Consider the following 25,913-nt stretch of genomic DNA (forward strand, 5'->3'; position numbering starts at 1 on the left):
TGTCTGTGTTTCGGGTATGAGTATATCTACTGTGTGGCCCTATATGCTCATGTATGTGGCAGTGCCATCTCTGTGGACTACAGATGGATATGGACTATCACTATGGACTATCTCTATGGGTATATGAGTGGAATGCAATGGAGCTGTGACAGTTAACACCAGCTAAAGTTCTGCTTCAGAGAGCCTACCTGTTTTCCCAGACTAATTTCATTCTCCTTTTCCTTCTACGGAGTCTAGAAGATCAAGAGTTAAACAGTTCTGTGAGTTTTATTTGACTCGAGCGCAATAAATCTCCCAGGGTGACTGATAGACTGATAACTCTCAAAATCCATTCAGTACTTTGTGTGTCAAATCAACAGTGAATATGGGGTGTTGTCAGTTGTTTTCAATAATGCTGTTTTGACAGTATGTTGTTTATTACAATTCAACACGTGTAATTTGTTTTCTTGGAGGAAATCTGCCTTTATTTTACATTCGTTTCTTTTAGTTTAGGAACATCAGCCACATATTAGAAGTGCTGCATAATATGGTGGGTTGGGTTTACTGATCCAGTTGAATCCTGGAAATGTATCTGAGGTTTTACAGGACACACTCTAGTATGAGATCCTAAATAGCAGAACATTCTGTTCCTTTAGATAAATGTTTGCCTGCAGGTATAGCTTTGTGTTTGTAAATTGTTTCATGTTGGTCCTATTCCAGGGGCAGTTCCCCTTTCAAAGACGTTTAAAAGTTGCTGGTTTACTCGCAGCTGTTTGTGTATCCCAGCATTCCATAACGCAGACCACTTATTTAGTTTTCCCGAATACCATTTGATTATTTGTTCAGGCATCAGATTTTTTTTTCTCTTTTTGTTGCAAAGCTGAAGGAATGCAGAGGTCAGGGAATGGAAATTTACCTATCCGAATGCAGCTCTCTTTTCTTTCATAAGCTTCCTTTGGCTTCTTAATCTGAAACTTGCTTGTCAATGTGAAATGATTTCTTTATATTTAACTGTCTCTTTCCAATACAGACTAGAATTGTTCCTAACAAAAGAAGCATGAATTGCTGGAAACTATATATTAAATGCAAGACTATTTGTCTAGTTTTCATTAGGTTGCTGAGTGAGAAGCCCAAACTCCTCTCTTTTCCCAAGGTACTCGGATATCCACGAAGTGCCTTCATCCCGTAGCCTTGTTTCCTCTCCCAGTAAACCAGCTTTCCAAAAGAATGCTACACTCTCTGCTCTTTATACTGTCAGCAGTGACAGCAACCAGCAACGCTGACATTTCTTATTGTTTACAAAGGATGAGCGCCAACAAGGCATCTCTGATCATTTGATAAACTCTCCTAACCCTCTCCCCCTTCCCAGCCCTCTGCTCCACTGACCAAACTAACCTTTTCACGGTACACTGCCTATAATTACCAGTGAAAGACGCTAACCAGAAAGGATCAAAACTTCAGCTAAACACAAACAAACCAGCAAAACAGCTATGAAGATAAACTGCTCACAACTAACATTGCTCAGCAAACTGCAGGCCAGGAGAAACCCAGTAGCTGCAGGCGGGGGTGGAGAAAGAAGAAATCTAACCCTGAATTCCTTATGTGCATGTATTTTTCATACAAATTTTAAAATTGCTTGAAAAACAATCCTAGAATAGCATAAAATAACCTTATTGTTTATTAACATAATCCTGTATATTTAATATCCTTTTTCCTCTTCAGTTCCCCCCACTCCTGCAGAAACTCCCGCCAACATAGTGGTCAAACTAAGTTCATAGTTCCTCATAATGAGCCCCGGACTGATGCCTATACCAAAAAGAGTTACTTACTTTTCAGTAATCACATGAATTTTACTTTTACACCCCCCCCAACCCCCCCCCCCAGTTTCTAGTGTGGCAAGCAGATACTGCATATTTCTTTCCATTCTGTTTTCCTGGAGGTGAGAAGCACCAGCACATCGAGTCTTCTCTCATCCCTCTCCAAGAGTGAGTTGGCGAGGAAGGTAGAATTGATGGCCTTTGTTTGCCAGGAATGTTGATGTGGGGGATGATTATATAAAAATGGTTTAAATTCCGTCTTAAAAAATTGCATCTGCTGTTCCAGATTCTACCTGAATTAGCTGGATAACGGGCCTGCTCAGTAAACAGAACTTTTGCCACTGAGTTTTCCAGTGCCAGAAAGTCAGACACAGTTTTCAGGAGGGTGTGATTTTCTTCCCATACGCTAAGCTTAATTGATTCACTCTTTTCTTTTGCATGGTAAGAAGGCTGTTACATGGAAAACAAGATCAAGTGTAGGTCTCCAGCAGAAATCCAAATCTTTAAACTGAAGCTTTATTTCAGGCAAAACAAACAGCAGCAGAAGGTCTTCTGGCTCTGCAAAATACCTTCCCGCTCTTGTAGAAGTCTTGTCTGCTGGGAACCCAGTCATACCATGTTATCTCAGCATGGAATTGGTCTTTTCAGCAATAAAATTATTTTCATTTACTTGTGTTACTTCTGCAGATGCCATTGATTAAAACCTCCGAAGGAATAACCACAAAAGTAGCACTGCCACTCCTATGGCCTTTGGACAGGCTTTGTCATCAGCTGGATACTGAACACCTAAGAGACCTCTCTTCATCTTTCTTTCTTTCATCAAATTGTTGTAGTGTTGTGATGGATGAAATAGCTTGCACCTTAGCCCTAAAGCCCTGATCCTTGGTTGGAAGCTTTAGCTGAAACTTCAGCACAAATAATAACCTGTTGCTAAATTGAAAGTGGCTGAGATCTGTCCTTGTCTGACTTTGCAGAGCTCCCATCATCGTGCAGAGTATCCAGAAATGCTGTTCATGTCAACACAATTGGTCAAGGTAGTACGTGGTGTTTTTCCTTTCATTTATTTTACTGTCAATTTTCATGCTTCTCTCTTGAATTCTTATCTATTCCAAGTAGATTTCACAACATTGTCAAACTAGCAAGACATGAAACGCTGAGCCTACGGAAGTAGACTTAAAAGCCTACGTGATTTAAGCAGCATGAAAACCTCCTTTAGAAGTATGTTTTGTTTAGCCTTATTGGCTTTCCTGCCTTCCCTCTATATCAGTCTGACATTTTTTAATCAGAATGTTCTGCACAGAAGTGGCTATTCATGCACTTACGACACTCAAAATGAAAAGTGTCCACAGGCCTGAGATGTGAATTTTCCCTGAAGAAGTGGGCATGTGCTTGTGCATGTGATGTGCATGGATGCCTTCGTTTCCTCCCAGCTCTTCTTGTGGCAGTAGGTATATCCCACAGCACTGATTTGCTCCAATACTTTTGCAAGAACATACTGAGGGAATTGCTGCAACAAAGCTGAGCACTGCATTGACAAATGCAGTTTAATGTATTGACGAATAGGAATAGAATTTAAAATAGCAGATATGCATCATATGAAGACATAAGCTTAAATATACAGAAAACCCATCACAAGTATAAGGTGTGTTTGAAGTTTCTAGGCTAAACTATTTATGAAAAAGAAAATGCAAAAGCTGTGCAAAATACCACAGCTATTTACTTTTTTAAACATCCATAGATAGGAAATGCCTTATGTCAGTCTTTATTTTGTCCAAAATACCCATTGGCCGGTGAATGCAGATGCTAAATGCGAAGTTGAATTTTTTAAAAACTATTGAATGCATTTGGTGAGGGGAGACTAAATTACCCTTATCAGAAAAAGCCTTAACTATTGAAAAACTGCTTCCTCCCCATAAACGTAGGGAGGATTCATAGATCATAGGGCTAGAAGGGGAAATTGGTGGGGTGCTGTTTCCAGCATGTCACATGTTGGCCAATATTGGGTATTTCTGAAATTCGATACAGGAAAACCTGTAGCTTGAGCCAGTGTAGGCAGTGGCACGACTATAATCAACTGCACTGAGCAGAGATGGCACGTATAACTTGTGCTCACCAGTGAGTTACACAGTCACTGCAAACCACTTGGGTTTCTTTTTGCTGCTGCCACTGTAGTCAGAGTTCCTATATTTCCCACCACTGGCCTTTTATCTTGCCTCTCTTTCAGGTTTCCAAGTGTCACTGTCAGCTCCATGCAAATGAGGCATTCCTTGGCTACACACTTGTTACCTTGGTGTAGGTAAGCAGGCATGTTGGATATGCAAGTCTCACCTGTTCTGCATCAACACGACATTTTATTTCTGTGCTTTGTGTTAGCAACTTGGTGTAAGTGTAGCCATGTGTTCCCAAAGCTCAGGGTTGTGGCTGGAGGGGCTGGGCAGGGAACAGCACTAAGATAAAAACGTTAAAAAAGAAATTCTTCCCTCACATGTGCTTGTGTTGCATCAATCCCAAAAAGGACTGTGAATTAAGATGGGGTGAAAATGCCAGCAATCCCATGCCCTTTTATCTCCACTGTAATGAAGTCATGTCTTGCTGTTTAACTTCCATGTTAATTTTTACTTCCTCATGTGATTCACTGCAGGGAAAGTGGATTCAGAAAATTTTCAAGGGCGAAAAGACACAAGTTAGAGGAGTGAGTAGGTGGAAATGGAGGTATTTTTCCAAGTTTTTTATTTCCAAGTTAGATTAAAAAGAACTGCTAGAGCAAGTCTTGCTACCATCAGCCTGCAGTGACTGGAAATAATAACAGATTTGCCCTTGGGGCATTATCAAAAGCCCCCTAACTCAGGAGAAGATACTAGTTGACTTCAAGGAGTTAGCAGGGGGAGGTGTGTGTGAGACAAACAAAGGTCAAGCACTGAAAAGCCAATGGGCTAATTGTTGTTTGAGGCCACAGATTTCTTTCTGGTTTTTGGATCTGATGTTTAAAAACGTGAACTCAAAATTCATGGTCATTAATGCACAGCAGTATTTTACAGTGAGAGCTAAGAGAGTACTATTCATATTTAATGTCATTTGTCATGGAACTGCATATAGATCCTCTACCTAGTCTACCTAAAATGAAGTGTCTCTGCTAGACAAAGCCAGTTGTTCCCTGGACACTGGATGAAGTAGCTTTCTGCTTTGTAGATTTTTGCTCTATTGCATTTGCAGGTGCCTCATATTTAGTCACAGACAGCAAATAATCAGAACTTATCTGAATAAAATTTTCCTGAGCCTTCTGCCTGAATGTTCTCACTGTCTGTTCCCAGCCAAACTGCCTTTCCAGTTCTTTTCCTTACATTTCTGCATAGTTCATTGCCCTCATTCCACCACTGGGGCCCGACCGTTTTGTTTGATGTCTCTCTCTTGTCTATACACATCTGTTTAGGCCAGTGGCTTTCAGACTGTGATGCGGGGAGTCTCGCTGTGCGGGAAGAGGCGGTCGCCACGGTTTGTCTCTGTAGAGCTGTATGAGATGTCACTAGGAAAAGCAGAGTTGTTGTCATGAAGTTTAGATTTGCTAGTGCATGGCCTGCGCTCCCACATGAACAATTTTAAGGGCTGGAAATCCTAAAAGCATTGCTGTAAGTTGTGGAAGAGGAGGAACAAGTCTCTGTGCTGCACAGCTCCTGCCGATGGGCATGTCCCAGAAGAGCTCCTCTGGGACAGAGATACACTCTTCCCAACCACCACTGTGTCAGACTCTCTCCTGAAGGGGCTGCTATGTGTCTTTTTCATTTAGAAGTTATCATGACGGTCAGTTTGCTGAGGTACTAGTGGAGCAATTATCACATTGGTGGTTGTGGGGCACTGGATTTTGGCTGTTACGGCCTTGGTGGGCCACCTGAAGCAGAAACAGACAGCTAAGCATTTACATCAGGGGCACACTGTGCAGCATTAAAACCAAAATTCATTTTCAAGCAACCAGCATTTCTTTCTGAGGAAACACTCTAAGGAAGCATAGCAAGAAATGGGAAGAAAAAAAAGCCTCTGAAACAGTGCTCAGGGGAATTTTCCTCCCCAACTTGCTGATCTTGTTGGTATAAATAAAGGGGAAGTGAAGTCACCCCCTCCTGGTCTTGGTTAACTGTATTTATTCATATTGTGGAGCAGATTTTTCAGCAGCTAAGAGTTACATCTCTGCAGGAGTCTCCTTGTCTTTTGGCTTTGGGCTCTGCTGCTGCTTTGCACATACACAATGCAAAGTACTAGCTCGGTGAGGTTTGATGCAAGACAACCAAATCAGCCAGCTGAAGCTGCCCCGTGGTCCCAAACATGGATGTTTGGGTGTAAGGCAGGCTGGCAGGCTGCCCTGGCCCCTGGGAGGCTGGGAGCACGGAGGGGTGCCGCCCCATGCGAAGCAGGTGGCCAGAGCCAGTGTTTCTCCTCTCCCCCAGCAACACCCCAGCTAGCGCAGGAAACTGTGCCAGACATAGGGCGATTCGCTGTTCCTTATCCTTAGGTCATGCTGGATCAAGGACCAAGATATGATTTCTTTAGTCACAGTGAGGCTCTAGGGCTGTACATCTTTGCGTTGCCCTGTACTTAGAGATGATAATAAATTCTGCCATGGACCTCTATGGAAATGGTCCAGCCAGTGCTGGCCTGGTGTTTTCTATACACCATTCGTCCTGCTAAGCCCAGTTCCCTCCCACGGTGTGCTCAGGCCTATGAATTTTCAGCCTTCCGTGTTCCCACCTCTGTCTTTAGGAAGTGGTAGGGGTAGCTCCTTCTCTAAGGCATCCGAATGAACCAGTTACCCCTGTACTTGTGATGTTTAGAACTGCCGTGTTTTTAAAGGCTGCTTAAAGCAGAGTTTACTAGAGTTGTGTAAATCTTTCCTTTAAATCCACTGTAAATATGTTACAGAATCTGCCAAACATGCATTAAAATATTTTGCTGCAGATATGCCTATGTCTAACCTTTTGGTTTCTAAGAGCTTTAATCAGTAATCTTCAAGTAGGAAGTTATTCATCTTTATTGCCAGGCAGTTCTCAGTGGTGGTCGTGGCAACAATCTTTTCATTGCTTCTGTGTTTAGTTGTTCTTTGACATGATAGAAGTCAGCTGCAGTTCAATGAGCTCACTATTTGTGCAACTTAATTGCTTGCTTCCTTTAATATGTACTCAATTTTTCCTTTTATGAGCAGGGTTGTTGGAAAAATTAAGCTTAAGGATATAGCTATCCACTGTTAATTAACCTCCTTCCCAAACACATTAGTAAAATAGGTCAAATGACTGTTGAGTGTTAAGTGTACCATTACTAAGGTATTTCTCAGCTGGAAAATGAACCCTGTATTGGATAAGACAGGAGTTTCCAGGGGAGCTTCAAGGACTTAGGTGTCCATATCGCACTGAAATTCAATTAGATCCAAGTGCCTAATTCCCTTAAGCTGGATTTTACAAAAGCTCTTAGGAGCCTATGTTAAGGCGTTTTGATTTGGTGCATGTTTAGAGTATGCATGTTTAAAAATAGACTGAAACTGCTTCCTTTTGTTGCTCTTCAGTTAAGCTTAGTGGAATCTTTGGTTCCACTGGGATGTGTGACCCATGCATGCACGCGTGTATCTGCATGTGTACACAAAAGCAGGCAAGAAAAGGGAATCGTTTTCTTCATAGGTATTTGTACTTTGCATTAATAAGGATATTGCATGTGTTTGTTCTTTCAAGATTGACTAATATTATTATTCAGATTTGAAATTCCTAGAATAGCTCTGTTATGTGAGGATGTATAAATAGTTTTGATGAGTATAAAATATGCTCAGTGAGGGAACTGATCTATCAAAACAGCTTTATACAGTGATAGTGTAATTTATTTCCATGTCAGGGATATATTCAGAAGCAAAAATCACTTTAAGGGCAGTGGTGATAGCTTGACTGGAATTTTGCCAATTTACCCCCCAAATTGTACATGAATTTAAAAATCATATTTAGAAATGTGAGTTCGGTTGGGAAGTTCTTCATTTTTTAAACATATGTATTTTACAAAGGGATGGATAAGGTTTAAGAAAAGTGGAAGTTGGAAGACTTCCCACTGGGAGATAAAAGGCTGTGTTTTGTTTTGATGACATCTCCCAATCGCAGTTCCCAGGCTAAGTCAGGAGACTTATTCTAGAAGCCGGTGGGACTTCCCATATGTGTAAACTCTCCTCATCCAAATATTATTGTGTGTTACAGTAGTGGCCAGCCAAGTTCAGAGTCCACTGTGCCAGGCATGGTCCATGCGCTTAGGAGGAAACCCCTGCCTCTGAGAGCTTCCAGTCTGAAGAAGCAAATGGAGAGGAATGAAGCATTCCTGCTTCTGTTTTATAAAGCAGTGATAAAATGCCCAAGGTCACATGGTGGATCCTTGGCCTCCTTGCAAGGGCACCAGGAGGGAGGTTATACCTTTGGGTTCAAATTGCAAACAGGGCTTTTGCACACTTCTCCTTCACGCTGTAGTTCCTCAGACAGAGGAGTGCTTGCCTTTGAACAGGCCTTCTCCAGGCAGGGTTTCCCAGCGCCGTGCCCCAGCTGTACCGCATGGCCTGCGCAGGGGCGAAAGGCTGCAATCCCCCCGGACCTCTTCCAGGTGCTGTGGCTGCATATCCCCCGTGCAGAGGGTGAATGCCATCCTTTCCAGCACAGGTTCTCCTTCTGCTCTATTATTTTCCCTTGTATTCTAATATAGCTTTATAAAGGGCTTGATAGATGCAAGGAAGTGAAAAAGTGTATTAGTGGAGGCTAGGCTCTTCATTTGAAATGTCTTCCCAGTTCACCAAAGCCAGGGTCAGTGGAAAACTTCTGGCTTCCAGGATGCAAGCTGTAGCTGTACAGCACACTGTCTCTCTCTCTTTTACACCAGATCAGAATGCTGTAAAAAGGACATAAGGCAGGCGTAAATGACATTTCTGCCAAAAATCAAGGCCCCTTTAGCCACCGCCAGTGGTGTAATAGGGCCTATAATAAATGAGAATGAAGTCCTTATTTAGAGAGATGCACTGAAGCTGCTGAAACGCTGCCAATGTGATACAAGCATCAGGAAATCGCATTTGTTCCATGTGGCCAAAATGCACAGAGAAGCTCCATGAAGCACTTAATTTTTTAGTATGGCTGTAAATAATGTTGCAGAGAATTAAAACTGAAGTCCAGCGAACAACTTATAGATGTGCTCCTGACAATGTGTTTTCACCGCCCTTTGTAGCTGGTGGTGCCGCGCTTCAGGGGACAGATCTGAGGTTCTCCTCGATAGAAATGCACCTGTGGATGCGCAGAGGGTGTGATGTAGCTGAGGAGCTTCCGCCAGCCAGGTGACAGCCTTAAGCATCTGAAATGATTGCAAAGCTGCTGCTGTTTGCAGAGTGGCTGCTCCTTTCAGGACATGGTGGACTGATACCAGAGCATGGTTCACACACTGCTACTTGCAGCAAGGGAAGTAGCCTATTTCTAGATCCTGGGACACCAGGCCAAGAAAATAGTGCAGGTAATTGCCAGTTACTCCTTTGCTTATATATCTTCCTCAGGAGGAGAACAGTGTGAGGATTCCCAAGCTGGTCTGCTTGTGGAGCTGGACAAAAGGGTGGCACTTGGTTACGCCGCAGGGAGGAGTAGAGTGTGTGAGAGGAAGAGTGGCTCATGTCGCATTGCTTGTGTCGGGCACACCGTAAGGACCCGAGCGCTCCGAGCTCTTCCGTCCGGCGACTGAACCGGTGGGGCTGGTGTTCCTTGGGGACCATCTTAAAATGCGATTTTGCGCGTGGCCACACCAGCTGGTAGCGACAGAGGGGACAGGCGGATTGGGAAGCCTTTCTGCAGCAGGGCCTTGCTGGGTGGCTGGGATTCGTGTCGCAGGCCAGAAGGTGGCACTGCGGATACTGCGTTGGAGAGGTCCCATCTGCTCCCGGCCTGAGAAGGAAAGTGGGGGAAATACTGCAGTAACAAGACACTGTAAACGGGTGGAAGGGTAGCAGGGGTCTGCGAGAGCTTAAAGCGAGCAACATGAATGGACAAGGCAGCAGTTTGGATGTGAACGATGTGAGGGTACAGGGAATGTCCTGGTGCTTAATCTTCCACTTGCAAGATTTTGATCGTATTAATCACAGAATCAGACTGTGCAAAATGTTGAAACTTGCAGTTTTGTTGCAAACTCCCAAAGCGAATGAGCTTGGCAGGAGGTTTACGGCATGAGTGTTGCAGAGGGGTTCTTGGCTTTGGCTGGACAGCATGGAAGGCTTCGTTGTTTTGAGCTGAAAATGGGCAAAACTCAGCATCTGTGGCTAACTTGGCAGTGCTGGGTTGGGAGAACCACTCCTACCTCTTGCATTTCTTTCTGTCAGCAAATAGTCACCTTTTTGTCAATGAATTTTCAGTAGCAAGGGACAAACCGATGGACTTTGGTTTTGCTAAAACAGGAGTGACAACAGAAGGTAGGAGCAGGTGAACATCTGGCTATGAGATCTTTGTTAAGACAGAGTCCACCTCTGGGGTTACACACCCGGCTTCTTCACCCTGAGACTCCGTATATTTTGAAGAGGATATTGTGCTCAGCTCTGAGGGAAGCCTCCTAAAGACAGTTTGATTGGAAGGCCAGTGGGCAATTCATCATTGAAATGACTTATCCCGCCCCCAAAGTTTCTTCAAAGTTTCCTGTCAGAGCTCATGTGCCCTGAGGAAAAGTGCTTTTTCTTTTTTCATTCCTTCACTCTTCACTAGCTATTTGTGTGGGTGTTCTAGGGTCTCAGAGAAAGTGGTGCTGTGCCTGGATTTGTCTCATCTTAACTCCACTCTGTTTCCATCCACTCCAGTGTGAATCTGGTGTCTCATATCAAAGTTTATGGCGATCCACTCAGGGACAGACTTACCAGGCATGTCTGTCAGGTGGGGGCTTTAGCCTTCTCCAGAGCATCTTTCAGCTGCTCGCCCTCCACTGCCACATGGAGACACTTATGCAGGTGACAGGAGAGTGAGGGTCTCTGGGTCCTAAACCTGCTAATCCTTGTGAAGAGTCGCCCTGGGTCAGGTTCAGGGCTGGCTGGGATCTGTGCCTGGGTATGGTGCCCAGCACAGGAGCAGAGCAGAGCCTACATGGGGATGTGCAGAGCTGGGAGCCCCATAGGGACCAGCTTCATTAAATCATGAAGAGTGGCAGGTTTTCCTTCTGCTGTCCTGCTATGAGTAGTAGCTGCCAGCTCAGTAATAAACAACTGGGGAGAAGAGACTTGCAGACTGGGAAGGGAAGATACACAAAAGCTGAGCAAAGACATGAAGATCAGTGTTTTGGGCCAGGATCATCAGCCCTTTACCTGGAAGAGTGCTGTGCTGCAAGGGGGAAATAACTCAGTCTCTGTGCTCTGCTCTTGATATGAATGCCTAAGAAATTTCTTCACCGCAGAGGGCAAAGCTCCCAGACAGATGCAAGAGGCTTGTGAAGGGGAGGTAAGGTCTGCTGCATCCTACCCTACTCCCTTTTCCCCTCTGTGGGCAGACAGGGTGGCTCGCAGTGTGACCAAGCGTAAATGGTGCAGCTCTCTGAATTGGCAGGCAGGGAATTATTTTTTTTTTTTTTTTTGGTCAGGATTGCACTTGCCATTTACAACAAGCTGGTTTCTGCTGAAGGGCGGATGTGACTTTGCTGTCCTGTGAAGCCAGCCCCCGTCCCTGCTCTCTCAGTCCTGGTGGAGTCCTGAGGTGGGGAAGGCCATGTGCAGCTCCGAAGGGCACACGTTTCCTGTCTCTTCGCTCCTGGCAGGTTTTGTCTGCAGACACTGGCTTGAGTACCCCGTAATTACATTTTCGCATTTTTTAATATAGTAACACATGGCTGGGCTTGTGGTAGAGAGCCAAGTGATGTCTTTGGGCCATGAGGACTATAAATAACCAAAGGGATCATTTTATTTGGTTATGGAAGGAAGGTCTTTCTTCAGCAGTTACTTTACAAACACAGCTTTGGAGAAAATAAAAAAGGGTTCCTTCTTCTATATGTTAGGAAGATACCCTTGGATTCAGCAGAACCCCCCAAAAGACAAGAATTCTTTGAATTACGTTTCTCTAGAGAAGGCCTTCACACACTGTCAAGCTGTCCAAATTATAGCTTTGTTTTCATTTTAGTTGTGGCAATTATTGTGCTTTTGTTAAAAATATCATTCTGTGTCAATTCTAAGCTTTCTGTAGCAAGGGCTGTCTTAAAATAAATACATGTACAGTGCCAGGCACAATAGGCCTCATCTTTGCCCGAGACCTTGAGGCACAACTGCCATATATACAGCAAATAGCTGGTTTGTCTAACAAGATGCAACTTTTCAGGTCTAGATCTTGGCACTGTGAATCTTGAAATCTGTGATTCCTCCTTTCCCTCTGCAGCGTGCTCCCTGGCACATGGGCGTAAGCTCTATCAGATTGCACTCTGCTGTCAAGCAGCCTCCCCAACTTGCTCCCCAGCACGTATTTACCCCGCTGTGGTGATGCCCCTTGCCCTGTGTAGCACCCTGCTTTCCACATCCAGGCAGCGCCTTGATCGGCGTGTTGCTCTGACCAGAAATGCTGAGCAGCAGGCAGGACCAGGGCCGTGGTGCTGCCCTGCCGCCAAGGGTATTCCCCACCAGCAGCAGCCTGATTCTCCAGCATTCCTCCGTTGGGTGGGTGGCCTGGTTTCACACAGTGCTGGGATGCAGCCCGCTTTGAGGCCTCAGCGCAGGAGCAGCCAGCCATCCCCACCGCATGGCTCACCGGTAATCTAACACATTGTGATTCCTCTGACTTGGGGAGTTTGCTTAGTGTGAACGACTACACACGAGGCTCGAGGCAGGAACATTTAGGCCTGTTATGCATAGCTTTAGTTCTGCCTTGGAATAAGAGTCCCATGACCTAGTTATCTGGGCGGAGTGCTGGATCTGCCATAAACACTTTGTAGAACTTCAACACAAGCTTCTCCTAACATAACAGAAAGATGCTTGGAGGGATCACACAGGTATATTGTGCATCTGTAGAGGTTACAAACCAGAGACAGCTTTCTGTGCACCGTGGACCAGGATGCCTGGTGCATCTACATATTTGTTAGTACAGGTGATAAAAGTATAATCAGTTATATTGTGGCCATTTCTACCCCCATTTTGTGGACACACTGACTCTGATAATGGAGCAGGTGAAGAATATTTACCGCAGCCTTTCCCATTTCCTTTTGGGGAATGTTTTCTCTTGCCCATGATCCATCTCCTAGTGTAGATGAGTGCCAGACCAAGAGGTTTCATTCCTAGCCTGTGTGCAAACTGCTGCATTTCTGGAGGGAAGGCGCTGTTCATACAATTGCATCGTTACAAAGAGGCTATAGTTGCATGATTGTCCTCAATTAGTGAAGCTGCCAGATCATTCTTAATATTTTTTTTTAGATAGGCACAGCGGTGCAGTGAATCTGATAGTATGTATGTTTTGATGTGGTGCATTGACAGCAGCAGTGTCTATCAAGAGGAACAACAACGACAGATTAAATAGCAGGGTGCTCTCTCTGTCATGGTGGGGCAGTTATGGGGGGAAAAAGCTCCCATTGTTTCCAGGGCCGTATCGACGGAGGCCTACACAAGGCCCTCTTGATTAAACGAACTGGCAGCAGAACAGCAAGTTCTTGTTAACCATACATGCCAAAAGGCCCTAACACAAACAATCCCCATTATAAATTAGGCCTTTTACAAACAATATTTCAAGAAACTACTTGTCCGTTTTCCATGCCATTATGCATTTTTAGGATGATTACATGTTTCTGCTGGATAATGGCCTTTTGCCAAGGGCAAAATGGAGTTTCAATAGGACTCATTATGAAGTGAACAGTTTTTCTATTCCTACCCCCTGGAAGGAAAAACCACTCACAGATAAAGCTTGTGATATAATTACATTGCTTCAGATAACCAGCGACATTACTTCCCAAATGATAAGTACTTGTTTTTATCCTTTCTTAATCTCACAGGCCTCTTGTAGTCTTTTAATAGGAAGTGGTGGCAGCTGTGAAGGCCACTTGATCATTTGGGTCCGAGCAGAGTGCAAGGCTGCCCTGCTGATAAAAGTCAAGACAGCTCCAGCTATCAGGATCACTATTAGAGGAGGAAGTGCCATCTGCAAGGGCAGGCTATGCCAGGCAACTTTTCAATGCACTGCTAAATAATTGTGTTCCATTACAAACCTTTCCCTTGCCACTGTTCATTTTACAGAGCCCGATCTTCCCCTGAATTAAGACACGTTGCTCGTATCTGCAAGGGAACATGAAATGCTGAGCTTTCAGGATGGGGATGTCAGGGTTTGATCCTGCAAGGTGCTGAATGACAGCGTGAGGGGCTGAACCCTTGGATTCTGGTGCTATGTACAGGAGTTCAGCAGTGCTCCGTATCACAGAGGAGTTACGCAGCAGCTTTGGGACTGGGATCCTGACAAAGGCAGAAGTTGCCTTGGAGATTGAAAAAAAAAAACAGGGGGCTTGGGGTTCAAGCCCTGATCTGGGTCTCAGGAAACCTGGCTCAGTTTTCAGTTCTCCCTCAGCATCCTCAGTTTTGAGCAGTCACTCACTGCCCTCGTTTCCCATTTGTTAAATGTGAATAGAAATAATTTCTCCTTTTGGCCAACTCCTAGGATTATAGGATCTTAAGACAAAGATTCTGTCATTGGTATAGAATATCAGGGTCAACAGGCTTTTGCATGTCTTAGTTGAGATACTGCGTTGTCACTGTACCAGAAATCCCATTTCTCTGATCTGTGGCTCATGCGACCAGCTTTGTTTGTAAAGATGCCCATCACCCTCCATTACATGCTTCCCCCGTCATTACTGCAGGAATTTCATCAGAAGGACAAAAAATAACTTGGTGACCATGAGAACAAACGCCCCAATTGATGAAAATTAATTTTGAGGTGGCAAAAACAATTTGTTATACCCATATAGCAATTATTGTCAAGTTACAGATTCCAGGATTTCATTATTATTATTAAGAAGACAAGACATTTACACTTTTATAGTCTAATGTCTTTAGAAACACTAATTAGAGCTTTTCAGCACTCCTGGAAGGGAGGAAGATTTTATTGTGCAGGATCAGCTCACATTCACTAGGTGGGGAGTAGGGAGTTAAGTCACTTGCCTGTGTGACAATGAGAAGTTTGTCCTGACAGCTAAGGAGTTAAAGGATTCCCCCTAGGCTTTGTTGCCCGATTCACCTCCCTTGGCTCATCCAAGGAGCCAGTCTCTAGGCTTCCTTGGAAGAGCAGAGAAAAAGACACCTCCAGGTGGCAACTCAACCTACTGAACATCCACACTTCCACTCACTAAAATGGATTTTCAGCTGCCTAACTGAGGTGCTGCTAGTAAGTTACTAAAGTTAGATAAGGTGAAGCTGAGCTGAGGCCACCTCACCCTAATTCTGGTTCCCTAGCTGTGAGGAGCCAGGAGAGCAGAGAGAAGGAGTAACTCTGGGGAAGGTGCTCGCTATCCAAACTGAGGGTGAGCATGGGAGCTTGAGCGAGTCATGGAGGAGTGGGAAAGGAAAAAGTGGTCCTGGGATTTAGACGGTGATATGTATCTCTCATGCTGCCACAGTGGTCTTGTATGAGGCGAGATGCTTTTACCGCCCTTTTGGCTAGAAGCCCTAAAGGCATGTTTTTCTGTTTCTGGGTACTCATCTGAGCTCCATCTGAATTGTGGGTGAGCTTAGTGCTCCAAACTGTGGACAGGAAAAATGCTATAAAATGCAAAATACTTTGAAATACCATGCTCTGGATGTGCAGTGGTTTTGACCTGTGGTGATGTTGTCCTCTCCTTTCCCTGCTCAAGAGGGGAATAATTCTATCTGCTTCCACCACAGAGGAGACAGAGCCACAGAAAGTTCATGTGGAATTAGGGTGATGGGTCAAAGAAAAAGAAGACAGTGAGAGTTTGACAGGTGGGTGTTTGATGGGCATATAAGGAAGTACACAACGTAAGCAATTCTTGTGCTCTGTGCATTACAGGAGAAAAGAGAATGGGTTTTTATGGACTGTTTACACAAACGGACAGGGGAGTTGAAAGCTGGTTGTGGGAAGTTAGTTTTTAGTCTTTTTTGTGACATAGGTGTGTTTGATATAATATGTATATTCTATAAATATAAATATAAATGTGTGTATATTAACAGTATATATTTATGCTTATTTAGGAAAACAAAAGTGATAACATCATATATATGTATAAAGAAACGGATGCCTGGTGGGGTATGCCTCTTGGACTATGAAATCTAGTTCTCTCATCCTGTAGGCAGACAGTCACTACAAGGTCTGGGTCCCAGAGGCGGCTGCCTGGGCGCCCTGTGCGGGAGTGCAAACAGGGGCAACCACACCCAGGCAAAGCCAGCTCCTACCGCCTCTTGTAGGCAGGCTGAAGCACCAAGTGGCTGGAGGTCACGGTCAAGGACCTGTAAGCTGCCAAGGGTGTGCCTGAAGATACTCAGGGAGGGTGTCCCTCGTGGTGTTACCACAGCCTTGTGCAGCCAAGTCATGTAATCCTGCCCCTAGATTTACCAAGCTCTGCATGATCAAAGAGGAGGGAGCGTGTAGGTTTGATGGAGTGCTGTCCTGCACGGGTTGGCAGATCACACTTTTAGGCAGCTCTGATAAAAGCATCCATGCTGCAGGCACAGTGCTGTACTCCCCAAAAGAAAGGCTGTTAAATGCATTAGTCATTAGGCATTTAATTACCTCTTTTCACCTAGGACTCAGCTGATCTCTAATGACCAATATTTGTGTTCAGATGAACAGGGATGAATTGAAACAAGCACTGAGAAAGTCTAATGGCAAGTGACTTCTTGCCTGAGGTCATGCAGGAAGTCTGTGGCAGAAACCGCCTCTGCCATAAACCCAAAGCCATTCCTTGCTGCCGGAGTCACGCTTCAGCCCGAGTGATTGTGCTCCGTGTACCAGGCTGCGTTCATGAGGACAAGTGAAATGGGGGAAATCCTTTAACAGTCCTGGGAACTGGGGGCTCCATCCCCTGCCCCTAGAGATGGGGGAAAGACTCATTGTCTTCCGCAAACTTGGCATGGAGCTGTCATGAGGCTCTCCTGCAGAGCATGTGGGGAAACTGCAGGCTAAAGGGGGGGCCCATGGCTGGAAAATTTCCTGAGATAATAGGAAGAAGGAGAGAGGAGAAGCACCACTGCCTGGGTCAAGAACAGCCCTTGCTGTTCTTCTAACAGCTGCCTATGGTGCATCACAGCTACACACTTCAGACACAGGGCTCTGTCCTGCTCTGCAGGACAAAGCGAACTACATAGAAACCCTGACCCAGAACTTGTGTGTGGAGACCCTTTTGGCATGGGAAAAATGAGAAGTGTCCAAAAGGACGCTCCAGGAATTCAGGTATAAAGCTACTACACTGAAAAGACCAGGATTCTCTCTCCCAATTAGTTGCCTGATCCAGATGGTGGAAAGAGGGATATTATTAGAAAAATGAGCATTATTGGGGGGGCAAGAAAAACTGAATAGAAAACAGATTGCCTGAAGGCACTTGAATTTTCTGCCCATTTTTGGTGTCAAAATTACCTAAAGGATGTTGACAAACTAAGAAAAGCTTAGGAAACCAAACAAATAATAAACCTCCAAAGACCCTGCTCCCCAAAGACCCTACATGCTTCAGGAAGGGGAATTCCAGTGAAAATCACCACATTTCCAAACTGCTGGTTTTAGTGTTAATCTTCTGGAGCTGTTTTGAAACAAGGTCTGCAGCAGCTTATGTAGCCAGCTGAGCAGACGATGTGAATAAAAGAAATGAGCCACAGATCAAAAAAAGTCTACATGGTTTGGCTTTTAATTTTACCTCTTCGTCTTTTACCCAGATGTGGTTGTGGGGAGGTATCAGCCAAGAAATTGCAGGTGGTATGGTTATCTTGCTATTTACTGTGCGATGATGCTGCTACCAGCTATTCAATAATAGGAAATGACTAATGATGTGGTGGAAATTATGAACCAGGATTAATAAAACTTGAAAAGGAACAGTCTGGTCTGTTTGATCCTCTGAAGAGGAAGTCTGTCTGTGTACAAGTCTTTTCCCTGAGGTGATGTTCTTATTAGTCTGATCTGAGTAGGCAGCAAAGGGAACCGAGTTTGGAAGTGGCTTAAAGAGAAGACAGTAAAAGAGGACATGAAGTATTGTCGAAAAACATCCCTGGGTGACAGGCTGCTTTCTAATGCTGCCTTGCAGGAGGGTGGTGGTAAGTCACAGGAAGGCAGTTCCGGTCTGCATGTTGCTTGCAAGTGAAAAGGAATTTCTTGGAGAGCTGCGTTTGACTCAGGTCCGATTTTTCTTCTCTTTCTCCTGCCAAATCCTCCTTGAGTCATTTTGCTTGATGAGGGACTACAGTGCGGGCTACTTCCAGTGCTGCTCAGCCTTGTGAGCAGGAGATGCCATCTTCTGAGTGCTGTAGCAATGACGTGAGTAATTTCTTGGTGGAAAGCTGGAGGCAGCTGCCTTTCATAGGGCTGCTGCAGGTGCCATGATTTGAAAGCCAAAAAATGCCCTTAAAAATCAGGTGCAAGAAAGGGAAGTGGAGTAAAATCCTGAACTGAGCCTAATGGAAGAGGTTTCTGGACATAAATCCTAAAATGAATGTGTAAGTCTTGGGGAACTGGAGTTTTCCCAGGTAAAACCACCACCATCTGAGATGGCACCAAGATGGAAATATATTTGATGTGTCCAGGCTGACAGCTAGGACACACGGTAGATTCCAGGTTGCTACCACAAGCCAGCAGTCCTTTACCCCGCATCTGATAGCTGTGTAGCAGAGGTGCTAGATCTATCTGCAAGTCTGTAGCTGACGGGGCAATGTGGCATGGCAGGAGAACAGTAGGGCCATACAAGTCATGGCAGTGAGGATATAAGGGAGCTCTTGAACAGGGGCTGGGGAAGCTGGCCTCCCCATAAGCCCCCTTCTATTTCCCAGAGAGGAGAATTGGGGTTTCTTTTTTTGTGAGTGATTATCTCTTTCCTAGGTTCCTTGATGTAACAAATTCCCATTACTGCATTGGTGAGCCACTGGTGATCTCTTCTGCTCTTCTTGAGGCTGGTCAGAGTTGTAGCCATGTCTTTTTCCCTTGAGGACTGAAGTTGGCTCAGTAGGGTACTGAGTAACGATCTCGAGTGGCCTGTAATATTTGATAATGTGTGAAGGAAATGTGTGAGTTCAGTGTGATCCCATCTAGTCCAACATTTCTACCAAAAACAGTGCCAGAATTTGACTATCTTGAATGCTTGTGTCCAACAGTAGTTGGATTTTAGCCCTCCTTGACTTTGCCACTGTTTGAACCTGTTTGTTTGGTGTGAGAGAAACATGGTGAAAAGGCCTCTAGCCTAGCAAGTGAAAACATGGTCAAAGCTGATGGCTTTCACTTAAACCTGCTGATCTCAGTATTGTACTGGACTGAATAGGAGAGAGGGGCTCAGGGGAGGCAGAAGGAGTGACAGCACAAGAGAAGGGAAGAATTGGAAGGGAAGAATTGATTGCTGTCCCCTTGTCCCCAGGGGAGCTCTCGTTTTGGCACACCTCATGCTGAAGCATGGCCCACAGCCCAGACCCAATCCATTAATCTTCTGGTATGGGGCTCACTCCCTGCTCTCCTTTTTCCAAGGTTAGTTTGGGGCAGAAAGTGAGTTTCAGACTCTTATCTGTCATTATACTGGTTCATTGCTTGCTGTCATTTCCTGTGCAGTCCCCCAAGTCTCTCCCTTTGCATGTATCAGGCACAAAATACGGCCCGTCAAGTAATCAAAACTCGGGCCATTTAAAGAGAGCACGACCGACCGCAGCAGAGGCTTGTGCACGAGTCACAGGATGGCAGCTGCCTGCTCATCCTATCCTGCGATTTAAGCATTGCCTGATGGAAAACATCTTTCTGTTGATGACATGACAGGAGTATGTCGTGGTGACCATGAACATTGGAGCCGTGGAGCCATGCCACACTCCATGTGTCCACAGGGCACTAATGCAGCCTGCACTAGCCAAAGACAACAGTGATTTTTTTATTTATTTGAGTAGCACTGTGAGCACTCAGAGCTTTAACTTCATGATAGTCTTCAAGTTCATTTATAGCAGCTGAGGGTCTGGCTTCAGACCCAACTGGTTCAGCAACCCAGACAGAGCAGTCATTACCTGGTATTCGGAGCTCAGGCCTTTTAAAGGAATGGACATTTGGTTGCATTTCAGTGTGTGTGTTTGTGGAGGACAAGTCACCCCTCAGATTTCGGTGTTCAGAGTTTGCTGCTCAGGCCAATGGACTGATGTCTCTAATTTCAGTGCGTGAGTTTGAGCCCCGGGGGACTGTAGGTAGCCCCTAGGTAGTGGGGTAGTTTGTGAGAGGCTATACACTCCTCCTCTCCCACCTCTTGTGTTGTCTCCCAGTTCTTTCCCCTATGCCAGCTTTCTTTTTCTCACTCCTCCTCTGGCTTCCTCTTATTCTTTCAAATAATTGATGTTTTAAAGTGAAACTCAGCTATGCAGCTGGTTTTATATTTATAAATTGTATTGGGCTGACCCTCTCCTTACCTCTGAGCTGGTATTTTTAAAAGCCCCATTGTTTCCCGCTGCTTCAGAAGGTTAAAAGTCCAATCTCATTACAAACGCTGTGCATATGTTGTTGTTTAGTATTGTATCAGTGCATTACCTAAAACTACACAGCCAATCATTACTCCGGTGGACTGTCTCTCACGTCATCATACAGGTGGGATGGAGACACTGATGTTTTTTAAAGTCATTAAATCCTCATCCCTGCTTTGTAATATCTGAGGATCTTCCTTTTGTCCTCTTGGTATCATAAAGCATTTTCACTCTCTGCTTGGGCAATACAAAGAAACATTCAGGGCTTGAAATCCTGTAATCAGCTTTGATCATGCTGCTTTTGGGAAAGTAAGGACAGATGACTTTGTCTTGGTGGAATGTTCTTCCCTGTGAATGCTTTTGAAGTTCTTTTTCTTATTATTTCCCTCTTGATTTAAACCAACCTACTAGATTTTTGCTGCTGTTGTCTTATTCATAAGCTATGCACGAAGTTGCTCTTTCTCTTAGTTCTTTTGCTCAAAGATTTCCTTGACACCAAGTTCTTTATCTACTAAGGTGAACAGAAACCTGCCTAATATTTTGGTCAAATTAAATTTACAGTGTCACCTGTACCTTTTTCTAATTCATTAATAGAAGTTCTCAATACTGAATCTTTACTACCAAAAGACTTTGCTTGTGTTTAGAACATGGTCCTGTCGTGCTTAAGTAACAACTGTATCTAGGCCAGCATATTTGAAATATACTGGTATGGTCCCCTGAAAGAAAGTAAATGATCAGGCCTTGATTGTGGGGAGCATATTGTGGATTAGTATAAGCCAGAGGGAATGAATATAATGCCCTGACCCCATTGCTGTTGATATTTGGCCACAGGAGATTCAAGCCCAAAGATTGTCTACGTTGGGTGAACCTTACCCCAAAAGGTAATGGTACCAGTGAGGTCTCACACACAGCCTTGGCATCAATTTTGTATGCAGTAATAAAAGGAATAACCACTTTGTGTTACTGCTTCATCCACAAAAGCAGCCTAGGCTCAGTGGTGGTTCTCTCTCTCTGTTCTTTCCATAGACCAGAAATATTTGCAGAACAGTGTCCACTCTTTGCAGAAACAGATGCTCAAGCTATTTGTTTTTCTTCTTTTTGCTCTAAGCTAGATGAATATAACGTTCTCTTCAGTTGTAAAAGGCTGTTTTTGTATCTCACAGTCACGTTTCAGTATCAGCAAATATTTTAGATATGAGTTAAGAGAGGTACCCCACTGACAGAAGAAGGCTGGCGGAGCTTGTAGTATCACATCGTAAATTCCCTCTTCTGCTATGAAAATGTAATAAAACATGTGGCACGGCAGATTTACAATGACAATGCTACTGCTGTGTTAAGGCAACTATTTTATCTCTTTGTTTTAAAACACAGTTTTTACTGTACTACACACAATAAGTACTTCTTCCAAGAAACAATGCCTACAAGCTTCACATGAAGTCAAATATGATCTCATAGAGACTCTTCATCAACTTGTTACACCATTATCTCTGTTCTGCTAATAAATTTTAGGAGTGAAAATTTATATGCAAATGTTTTATTTCAGCTATCATTATACTTAGCTTATCGTGAGCCTAGTAGTGCCCCCACCCAGTTACATCATCCTTGGAAAAATTTAGCTCAATATGTCTTTTATAGTCTTACTGCAATGTTATTTTTGCAAGCCTGACCACACACATGTAAGGGGCTTCCCAGCTGGCTACAGCCTGATCCTGTCGGGTGATGCAGGTAGGCAGGGTCTTGCTCACCTGGGGAGCCTTATTGACTCAGGTTGGTTCTGTATAGGATGGTGGTAGCGTGGGACAGGGTTACACAGGGCTGTGAGTAAAGCGGTCCGTGTTCCCAGGTAAGTCGCTTCACTTCTCCTCCGTTCTGTCTCTAGATAGGTGTCTCTGGCTGGCTGCTTGCCGAGTGCCTTGACCAGGTGTATCAGTGTTTTCCTTCCTACTGCCTTTTTTGTTGTTGGGTTCTGACTTGAAAAAGGAAAGTTGAGATGACAACCTTTAAGGCTTCTTCCCTCTCCCACTGTTAGATTGTCATAGAGGTGTCAGGGCTTGTCTGATGGTGCTCCCCAGCAAAGTGCTGACTCAGCAAAACACTTAAACATGTGTTTATGTCCACTACAGTCCTGTGAGCATTCATCCTATAAACTGCAGTCAGGAGTGAGAAGGAAAGAAGAGAGGTACTCATGATTTTGTACATGTAATACTGAACAAATAAAACTAAATGGCTTCTGGGCTGCTTGCTGAAATATTCCTGTTGGTCATATGCTTTCAGAGGGATGGTGGGGGCAGGAGCTGCCATCTTCGTTATGTACATGACTTTGACACTTGAGAGCCCTTCCTATGGATCCATAGGCCAGAGAGATAAATAGAAATTGTTACGCTAGATCCTAGATGCTGTTTGGTTTGTTCTGTGTTGGTATTGTAATGAGAGCATTGTGACTTTTAATGAGAAATTTGATGGGAAATTCTATACGCAATGATAGGAAGCAATAATGCAAGTCGGTAGGTGAGAATTTCAAGACACCGTACGTGTGAGCAGGAAGGTTTAGTTATGATGCTATTGGTGTTTCCACACTTAGGGAATGTGATTAGATTTTACCCAGATCATTTTTCCAGTGGACTAAATAGGTCTCTGATTTTTTTGTAGCATGCTGACTGGATACATGAAAGTTGACTTTATTTAAAATTGTCTTCCTCTTTCATTGTTAAGATAATAAAATTAGTTTCCTTTTAAGGAAATTGCACTACTAAGGAGATATCTTATGATTGTTATGATTGACTTTGTTAATTCGTGTTTATGTGAATGCCTCAGAATAATGTCAATGACAAAATTTAGGAGGCTTATGCCTCCATGCTTCCCAGAGACACAGGGGAATAAGCTGATTTCATGAGTCTTGTTTTTAAGTGCTTACCAGGCATTATTGCTTCACTGTCCAAATTGTACTTATAAAATTGTACAACTGCTTCATCTCCGTGTTTGCAGCTCTATGATAGGTGGTACTGTCACACACCTAGATAACTCCCAAAGACTAGAAGATGGCTAAAGCCAAGGAAACCTTTCCTTACTACTTTTCTACTTAATCAGTGAACAGGCTGAAGAAGGCTTTTTGAAATAACAGCAAAGGCATCTGTAGGTACTAACCTCAGGGGCTGTGATGGCTGTAATTGTTAGATAAAACATATTACGTGTAGTCATGGGAAGAGAACGGGAGAGAAAGCAGCAGTTGGAAGAGTGAGTAAATGTTAGCTACACAGATTGACATTTTCAAAAATTCCTATCAGAGTAGAAATATGTGCTACATTGACAGACTTGTGATCCATCATCATTTATACATGTTTGGGAACCTCACCGCAAGGGGTGAAGGGGATCGCCTTGGAAGAATGGGAGAAGAACATGAAATCTGGCATCAAAAGCACTTGTCTAATAAGTATCCAGGAACACAGATGAAGCCTTAAGTCACGAAAAGCACATCTTTTCCAGAATTGCACCAAAACAGTTGTGCAAGCTTGTATTTCATTATTTACAAAATGATTTTTTTCTCATTTTGATGTAAAATAAAGTTGGTATTTTCATTTCTTCAGTGGTTGCAGCACATTGCTGTATCACTGAACCCAGCTGCTGCACAACTGTCAAGACTGTGGCACTTCAAACACCCGGGCTGAAATACCATTCATTTGACAAATACTTGCTCAGCAGATCGAAGGTCACATAAACAGAAGGCATCGGTAACCAGGAGCCCTGGGCCTACAGTATACGAAAATATTGCAACTACAACTGCTTCTAAATCTTAGCTTTTTTCTTCCTGATACTTATGAGACCTGTGAAAAGTAATAGCTACAACGATGTGTCCACAGGTTAGCCAAAGCCTGGCTCTATGTTTGAAGCAATCCGAGCATGCCATAGAAGAACGGCTATGAAAATCAAAGGAAGAGTCAAAATGGCTTCCACTGTTACTCCAGGTCACCAGGGGAGGCTCAACCAACCAGTGATTTAAGATTAACACATGCATCAACACATATGGACAATTCAAGTCAGGCCAGGAACTGTTTTTTCTATGCCATAAGGAAAGTTAACTATTGTATCCTAAGTCATCTGACATTTTTTCCCAAATAGCAGAATTTCCTTTCTTCTTCTGGAGAACTTTTCATATTGCAAGGGAGTATGTTTACGATAGATTCCCACATCAGAAGCGGTGACATCAGTGATTCCTCTTGCAATTTCCCATCGGTACCCCGGGGACAGGGCTGGCCTTCCTTTGGTAGCAGGCGCTGAGATCTGAGGAGAGCAGGTGCTGTAACACACCAAAGCCCCAGTGCTCTCCCCAGGCATTAAAGCCAGTGAAAGCTGTAGGAGTTACCACAAAGCATAGCCTGTATCAGGGTCTGATGCTCTTCGTTTCATGGAGGTCAGTGTCAATTAACATGTTGTTGCCCAGCAGTGACAGAAAGCAGCGGCTGTGCTGCAGTAGCTATTATAATGGAAGCAGTCTTGATGCTTGCTTCCAAACTAAGCAGGAACTAAGGTATATTTAAGTGTGCAGCCCGCAGTTTATTTGTGTGGATTATCTCTAGATACTGTGAAGATAATGTGGAGGGCAGACAAGAGTGGATTCACTGGGTAGGGTGCAAATTAGCTCATCCCTCATTTGCTGCTGCTCTTTCTTTTCAGGTTCTGGGGAAGCTAAGGCTCCCTGAGCCAGAGCATTAGATTATCCCTCTCCTATCCTTTGGTCTCTGTAGCCTCAGGAGAAGGTCTAATCTACTCCCTCCTCTCCTTTGAGGCAGGAGATGGGGAGAATCCATGTTGTCCCAAGAGGATCTGCATGTGTTTGCCATGCTGGAAGCTCTGCATATTCCTCCTACTCCCATATAACTCCCCGTGCTGATGAGCCTACCACAGGTGGTCTGGGGATGTGGGTTATCTGCACTTTTATTTCTAAGGGGGTGAGCTGTCTGGCAAGTGAAAAATAGGCTTTTCACTAAGTTACACTAAATATGACTTTTCTCTTTTTTTTTTTTTTTGCATTCCTGTATATGCTGGGGATGTCCCTCTCAGGATACCCAGTGAAATGTTTTAATACACACTTCACATTACTCCTGGAGATTTAAAAGCACTGTGGAAAGCGATTGGGCTTGTTTAGGATTCAAGAAACAACTTGTTGAGGTTGTTTGAGTACCCATGATTTAGAAAGTGCTCACTGGTTAAGGATAATTTTCCAGTTAGCTTGCTGCTACTCTTTTAGGTGTCTGACGAACATCAGCAGCTGAGCTGATTGATAACTCATCATCTAATTTGGCTGCTAATTGCTTATTTGACTGTCCAGTTGCCTGTTTGTTAGAATTTCAGGTGGTCATCAGAAACAGCCTTCTGATCACTCAATCATGACTTGGATGGACAATGAGACGAATCACCTGTTAGTAGCATATTTTCAAACCCAATCTGTAGAAAGTAGTTTATGTTCCCAAACAAGGACTAGGACCCTAATGAATTTTACACTATTATAAGAC

General features: G+C 44.0%; 1 long non-coding RNA gene across 1 annotated transcript in view; it reads left to right on the forward strand.

Moving 5' to 3' along the window:
* LOC142062191 (uncharacterized) overlaps positions 1-25,913 on the forward strand; it is a 115,592-nt gene that overhangs the window by 49,897 nt on the left and 39,782 nt on the right. The window contains exons 4-5 of the long non-coding RNA XR_012662397.1: positions 2,771-2,830; positions 4,021-4,092. This is a non-coding gene — a long non-coding RNA (uncharacterized LOC142062191). The remainder of the gene's footprint in view (positions 1-2,770; positions 2,831-4,020; positions 4,093-25,913) is intronic.

This window comes from Phalacrocorax aristotelis, chromosome 9, assembly GCF_949628215.1.
Source record: "Phalacrocorax aristotelis chromosome 9, bGulAri2.1, whole genome shotgun sequence".
In the NCBI taxonomy this organism is placed as follows: Eukaryota; Metazoa; Chordata; class Aves; order Suliformes; family Phalacrocoracidae; genus Phalacrocorax; species Phalacrocorax aristotelis.